General features: G+C 47.6%; 1 pseudogene; it reads left to right on the forward strand.

Annotated features, from left to right (window-relative positions):
• Positions 1-1,129: 1,129 nt before the first annotated feature.
• LOC116968404 lies at positions 1,130-1,461 on the forward strand (annotated as a pseudogene).
• Positions 1,462-8,170: the final 6,709 nt, after the last annotated feature.

The raw sequence follows: 8,170 nt of genomic DNA on the forward strand, positions 1-8,170 counted from the left end.
CTCTTCAGGGAACGGGGATTCCCCTCCGCCACCATATTTGAGGCTCGCACCAGGGTCTCTTCCATACCCCGAAACACTGCTCTCTCTCCCCATCCCCGCATTCGCAACAAGGGCAGAGTCCCCCTAGTCCTCACCCCACCAGCCGGCAAATACAACAAATAATCCTCCGCCATTTCCGCCACCTCCAAAGTGACCCCACCACTCGCCACATCTTCCCATCTCCCCCCATGTCTGCCTTCCGCAAAGACCGCTCCCTCCGTAACTCCCTTGTCAATTCTTCCCTTCCCTCCCGTACCACCCCCTCCCAGGGCATTTTCCGTTGCAACCGCAAGAAATGCAACACCTGTCCCTTCACCTCCCCCCTCGACTCCATTCAAGGACCCAAGCAGTCGTTCCAGGTGCGACAAAGGTTCACCTGTATCTCCTCCAACCTCATCTACTGCATCCGCTGCTCTAGATGTCAGCTGATTTACATCGGTGAGACTAAGAGGAGGTTGGGCGATCGTTTCGCCGAACACCTCCGCCAGTCCGCAATAACCTACCTGAACTCCCGGTGGCTCAGCACTTCAACTCCCCCTCCCATTCCCAATCCGACCTCTCATCTCTGGGTCTCCTCCATTGCCAGAGTGAGCAACACCGGAAATTGGAGGAACAGCACCTCATATTCCGCCTGGGTTGCTTGCGTCCGGCTGCATGAACATTGAATTCTCCCAATTTTGCTAGCCCTTGCTGTCTCCTCCCCTTCCTTAACCCTCGAGCTGTCTCCTCCCATCCCCCCGCCTTCGGGCTCCTCCTCCTCCCTTTTTCCTTCCTTCTCCCCCCCCCCCCAACCCCCATCAGTCTGAAGAAGGGTTTCGGCCCGAAACGTCACCTATTTCCTTCGCTTCATAGATGCTGCTGCACCCGCTGAGTTTCTCCAGCATTTTTGTGTACCTTCGATCTTCCAGCATCTGCAGTTCCTTCTTGAACATCTAGGTCTGTGGGGCGTCTTCCTGGTGCAAAAAAAAACGAGGGCGGAGCTGGAAGATGAGAGACGTCCCTCTTTCTGTCTGTCAATCTGATTTCCCCGGCATGTCGTATAAAAGAAGACAGCAACAGTCAGCTTCAAAGATCTTAGATCTTTGGTCAGCTTGTCACTGAGCAGCGACTCGAGTGAATCAGCATCATGTCTGGCAGAGGGAAAGGAGGCAAAGGATTAGGCAAAAGAGGAGCAAAGCGGCACCGCAAAGCAAAGATCTCCGCTATAAGATCTTTGCCGCTAAGTGCTTCGCGATAACATCCAGGGCATCACCAAGCCAGCTATCCGCCGCCTGGCTCGGCGTGGTGGGGTCAAGCGGATCTCGGGTCTGATCTACGAGGAGACCCGCGGGGTGCTGAAGATTTTCCTGGAGCAAGCGCAAGACGATCACTGCCATGGGTGTGGTGTACGCTCTGAAACGACAGGGCCGGTTCGGTGGCTAAATAACTACATATAACAATTACAGCACGGAAACAGGCCATCTCGGCCCTACAAGTCCATGCCGAACAACTTTTTTCCCTTAGTCCCACCTGCCTGCACTCATACCATAACCCTCCATTCCCTTCTCATCCATATGCCTATCCAATTTATTTTTAAATGATACCAACGAACCTGCCTCCACCGCTTCCACTGGAAGCTCATTCCACACCGCTACCACTCTCTGAGTAAAGAAGTTCCCCCTCATGTTACCCCTAAACTTCTGTCCCTTAATTCTGAAGTCATGTCCTCTTGTTTGAATCTTCCCTTTTCTCAAAGGGAAAAGCTGATCCACATCAACTCTGTCTATCCCTCTCATCATTTTAAAGACCTCTATCATGTCCCCCCTTAACCTTCTGCGCTCCAGAGAATATAGACCTAACTTATTCAACCTTTCTCTGTAACTTAGTTGTTGAAACCCAGGCAACATTCTAGTAAATCTCCTCTGTACTCTCTCTATTTTGTTGACATCCTTCCTATAATTGGGCGACCAAAATTGTACACCATACTCCAGATTTGGTCTCACCAATGCCTTGTACAATTTTAACATTACATCTCAGCTTCTATACTCAATGCTCTGATTTATAAAGGCTAGCATACCAAAAGCTTTCTTTACCACCCTATCTATATGAGATTCCACCTTCAAGGAACTATGCACGGTTATTCCCAGATCCCTCTGTTCAACTGTATTCTTCAATTCCCTACCATTTACCATGTACGTCCTATTTTGATTTGTCCTGCCAAGGTGTAGCACCTCACATTTATCAGCATTAAACTCCATCTGCCATCTTTCAGCCCATTCTTCCAAATGGCCTAAATCACTCTGTAGACTTTGGAAATTCTCTTCATTATCCACAACACCCCCTATCTTGGTATCATCTGCATACTTACTAATCCAATTTACCACACCTTCATCCAGATCATTGATGTACATGACAAACAACAAAGGACCCAACACCGATCCCTGAGGCACCCCACTAGTTACCTGCATCCAACTCGACAAACAACCATCCACCATTACCCTCTGGCTTCTCCCATTCAGCCACTGTTGAATCCATCTTGCTACTCCTGCATTTATACCCAACAGTTGAACCTTCTTAACCAACCTTCCATGAGGAACCTTGTCAAAGGCCTTACTAAAGTCCATATAGACAACATCCACTGCTTTACCCTCGTCAATTTCCCTAGTAACCTCTTCAAAAAATTCAATAAGATTAGTCAAACATGACCTTCCAGGCACAAATCCATGCCGACTGTTCCTAATCAGACCCTGTTTATCCAGATGCTTATATATATTATCTTTAAGTATCTTTTCCATTAATTTGCCCACCACTGAAGTCAAACTAACAGGCCTATAATTGCTAGGTTTACTCTTAGAACCCTTTTTAAACAATGGAACAACATGCGCAGTACGCCAATCCTCGGGGACTATTCCCGTTTCTAATGACATTTGTAATATTTCTGTCATAGCCCTGGCTATTTCTACACTAACTTCCCTCAATGTCCTAGGGAATATCCTGTCAGGACCTGGAGACCTATCCACTTTTATATTTTTCAAAAGTGTCAGTACTTCTTTTACTTTGAAACTCATAGTATCCATAGCTACTCTACTAGTTTCCCTTACCTCACATAATTCAATATCCTTCTCCTTGGTGAATACCGAAGAAAAGAAATTGTTCAATATCTCCCCCATCTCTTTTGGCTCTGCAGATAGCTGTCCACTCCGTCTCTCCAATGGACCAATTTTATCCGTCGTTATCCTTTTGCTATTAATATAGCTGTAGAAACCCTTTGGATTTACTTTCACCTTACTTGCCAAAGCAACCTCATGTCTTCTTTTAGCTTTTCTAATTTCTTTCTTAAGATTCTTTTTACATTCCTTATACTCCTCAAGCACGTCATTTACTTCATGCTGCCTATAATTATTGTAGATCTCCCTCTTTTTCCAAACAAGATGTCCTATTTCCCTTGAAAACTAGGGCTCTTTCCACTTTTTACTGTTTCCTTTCAACCGAACAGGGACATAAAGATTCTGTACTCTTAAAATGTCCCCTTTAAATGTCCTCCATTTCTCTTCTACATCCTTCCCATAAAACAAAATGTCCCAGTTCACTCCTTTTAAATCATTTCGCATCTCATCAAAGTTAGCCTTTCTCCAATCAAAAATCTCAACCATAGGTCCAGTTCTGACCCTCTCCATAATTATATTGAAACTAATGGTATTGCGATCACTGGACCCGAAGTGCTCCCCAACGCATACCTCCGCCACCTGTCCCGTCTCATTTCCTAACAGGAGGTCCAACACTGCCCCTCCTCTAGTAGGTACCTCTATGTATTGCTGCAAAAAACTATCCTGCACACATTTTACAAACTCCAAACCACCCAGCCCATTTACCGAATGTGTTTCCCAGTCTATGTGTGGAAAGTTGAAATCTCCCACAATCACTACTTTGTGCTTACTACTAATATCTGCTATCTCCTTACATATTTGTTCTTCCAATTCCCGATCCCCATTTGGCGGTCTATAATACACCCCTATAAGTGTTGCTACCCCTTTCCCACTTCTCAGTTCCACCCAAATAGCCTCCCTAGATGAGCCCTCCAATCTATCCTGCCAAAGCACTGCTGTAATATCTTCCCTGACTAGTAATGCAACACCTCCACCTCTTGCCCCTCCAATTCTATCACACCTGAAGCAACGAAATCCTGGAATATTTAGTTTCCAATCACAGCCCTCCTGCAACCTTGTTTCACTGATCGCCACAACATCATACTTCCAGGTGTCTATCCAGACTCTAAGCTCATCCACCTTTCTTACAATGCTCCGAGCATTAAAATATGCACATTTAAGAACCCCCCGCCTCTTATTCTCTATTTCCTTTTTTTTCTTTCTCCTCGTGCCCGAGTGCTTCCCTTTTCTGCTTCCTGCCTCCCATTCTGTCTACTAGCTTTCTCTATTTGAGTCCCTCGCCCCAACCGTTCTAGTTTAAAGTCTCCCCAGTAGCCTTTGCGAATTTCCCCGCCAGGATATTGGTCCCCCTCGGGTTCAAGTGCAACCCATCCTTTCTGTACAGGTCCCACCTTCCCCAAAAGAAGTCCCAATGATCCAGAAACTTGAATCCCTGCCCTCTGCACCAGTCTTTCAGCCACGCTTTTATCTTCCACCTCGCTCCATTCCTACTCTCACTGTCGCGTGGTACAGGCAGTAATCCTGAGATTGTTACCTTTTTGGTCCTTTTCCTTAACTCTCCTCCCAACTCCCTAAATCCTCCCTTCAGGACCTCTTCCCTTTATTTACCTATGTCATTGGTACCTATATGTACCACGACCTCAGGCTCCTCTCCCTCCGATTTCAGGATATCTTGGACGCGTTGAGACACATCCGAGACCCTGGCACCAGGGAGGTAGACCACCATCCTGGTCTCCCAACTGCGTCCACAGAATCGCCTATCCGACCCCCTAACAATTGAGTCCCCAATTACTATTGCCCTCTTCTTTTTGTCCCTACCTTCAGGAGTAACAGGGCCGGTCTCTGTGCTGGAGGCCCGTCCGCTCTTGCTACCCCCTGGTAGGCTGTCACCCCCATCCGTACTCAAACAGGAGTACTTATTTGCAAGGTGTACCGACATTGGAGTACTCACTCGTCCCTGCCTCTGCCCATTGCCCTTCCTAACTGTGACCCAGTTTTCTGTCTCCCGTGGTCTTGGAGTGACCACCTCCCTGTAACTCCTTTCTATGACCTCGCTCTCCCTGAGCAGACAAAGGTCATCGAGTTGCTGCTCCAGGTTCCTAACACGGTCCCTTAGGAGCCCCATCTCGACGCACCTGGCGCAGATGTGGACGTCTGGAGGGCACTCAGACTCCATGACCTCCCACATCTGACCTCCAGAACAGTAAACTGCCCCGGCCTTCATTTCCCCCCTTGTCCTGGATACAATAAAGCCTTACCCGGGATACAAGCCAATCAGCTGCTTCCTCTAGTCCGTTCGACCAATCAGAGGCTTCCACCAGACTCCTTCTCTGAAAGTGAGATGGAACGTTGCAGTTTTGGGTTTCTCACAGTTCCGGGTAACTCACTCACAGTTCCGGATAACTCACTCACAGTTCCGGGTGACTCACTCACAGCTCCGGGTAACTCACTCACAGCTCCGGGTAACTCACTCACAGCTCCGGGTAACTCACTCACAGTTCCGGGTGACTCACTCACAGCTCCGGGTAACTCACTCACAGCTCCGGGTAACTCACTCACAGCTCCGGGTAACTCACTCACAGCTCCGGGTAACTCACAGTTCCGGGTAACTCACAGCTCCGGGTAACTCACTCACAGCTCCGGGTAACTCACTCACAGCTCCGGGTAACTCACTCACAGTTCCGGGTGACTCACTCACAGGTCCGGGTAACTCACAGTTCCGGGTGACTCACTCACAGCTCCGGGTAACTCACTCACAGCTCCGGGTAACTCACTCACAGCTCCGGGTAACTCACTCACAGCTCCGGGTAACTCACTCACAGCTCCGGGTAACTCACTCACAGCTCGCACCAACGACTCCCCGGGCCTCTGTAGAAGCAAGTCCCGCGCTGTTTTTATACTCACAGCTCCAGGTAACCCTTCCTCGCACCAACTACCCCCTTTATTCCAACACAAAACAAAGGCTCTTTTAAGAGCCACCCACAACCTCACAGAAAGAGCAGTGATTAGGGAATTAGAGTAGAGGCAGATTGAAATGTGTTTTATTAAACTAGTTATTCCACCACTGAACATAACAGTTTTTAGCTTGATCACCGCGGTCATTAGAATGCAACGCCGACAGTAAAAGATCATAAACAAGACAAGGCGATGTCAGTTTCCCTTTTACCGATATACCTCATGATTAATGCAGCAACAGGAGGGTCGACTCCAAACCGTTCCCTGGGTAACAGTCGCTTATTTCCAGTCACGAGCAGAGCTGAATTCCGTCTGCACAGGGATCCGGTCTGTAAATCCGCGCCGCATATTCAGTCATGAATTAAGCGAGAAGTTAAAGTGGATTTGATATTTAGTTGACAGAAACTGAATTCATCAGAATCATATATAAAATACAGCCCTCGGTTCCCGGCTGAAATGAAATTGGCGGGCAATTTGAAATTCAACCCGCAACCAATGATACTGCAGTCCGTGCTGTCTGTTTGGCCGAGCTTCCCCCACCCCACCCGCCGGTCACAAATCTCTGTATTTCCCCCCGAGGAGCGCGCTTAAACCTCACCTCTCCACCAAGAACAAACGGCTCTTTTAAGAGCCACTAACCGTCAGAAGAGCTGCGCCTTTCTGTCTAATGTCCTCTTACACTAACGTTTTTTCTGCGGGCTTTTATCTGAATTGATGCCGCAGAGACTGCTGCTGAGTGGAGTCTGACCAGTCATTCAAGTGGAACTGGTTTCGATGTAAATGCCAACACGGCTCATAATGGTGTGTACACGACCAGCCCCTGTTCGCTCTGCGCCCCCTTTTCTCACGCGCTCCGGGTTCAAGGACAACAAACGCCTTTATTACGCACTTTCCACGCGCGCCCCTCAGTCGCTGATCAGTCCTTCCACAGACACTGAGTTACATCATCTCCATAATGATGAGGCCGGTTGGAGGGACAAAGGCGGCGACCACATACTCCAACTCCAAGTAACGACCCACACAGCGCTGACGCTGCTAACGGAAATCCTAATGGTTCTGCTCACGCACGGTCTCACTGAAAGTGTTGTGTTGATATTTGGACACCGCATTGATGCAACTGGTTCGATATTTCATTCGCAGGCGATAGTTCTCATTCTGTTTAATTTGATCAAATTAGCCGTCCAAACCCGGTATAATCCAAGACGGCGCTCTGCATTCCTGCCCACTGCATTGAAACGGAAGCTTCACCCAACTTCCCCGTTAGTTTGTCTCAATCTTCATACACTTCTCTCAGTGATCCATCCCTTCAGATTGAATTAATTTAAACAAGATGCCTGTGCGTTGTTGCTGCTGCTGTTTTAATTGTGAAGTGACTGACTTTTAGTGACTGCAGTCTGTTGTTTTGAACGAGTGATCCGGTATTCTATCCGAGAAACAAACTTTAAGAGTACACATTGCTGCGACGGCTCCGAGAGTCATTAGACTATTGAGCTTTATGCAATGAGCGATCTCTAACAAGTTCTGTGGATCGCGTTTGTCCCGATAGGTGAGCGGTTTAAAATAGTAAGAACGCATTCCTAGGAATCTCTCACCTTGGAACTAATTCACACTGGATGTGCATTGTAGGTAGTTCAACATAGAATAACTGGGGATGCGGGATACATTATCACACACAGATGTGTCGTTAATTTTTTTAAAAGTCTAAGGTATTGTTGAAAATATATTTTCTTTTTGTGCGGGCTTTTCAAATTTCACTTATTTTGGGGACTGTTATTTTCAGTATTATGTTGACATATTCTGTTGTGCTGCAGCAAGCAAGAATTTCATTGTCCTATCTGGGACACATGCCAATAAAACTCTCTTGACTCGTGACAATAGATGCAAGAGAAGGCCATTGGCCTTTTCGAGCCAGCACCGCCATTCAATGTGATCATGGCTGATCAGCCCCAATCAGTACTCCGTTCCTGCCTTCTCCCCATATCCCCATGACTCCGCTATCTTTAATAGCTCTATCCAGCTCTCTCCTGAAT

Source organism: Amblyraja radiata, chromosome 45, assembly GCF_010909765.2.
Source record: "Amblyraja radiata isolate CabotCenter1 chromosome 45, sAmbRad1.1.pri, whole genome shotgun sequence".
Lineage (NCBI taxonomy): Eukaryota > Metazoa > Chordata > Chondrichthyes > Rajiformes > Rajidae > Amblyraja > Amblyraja radiata.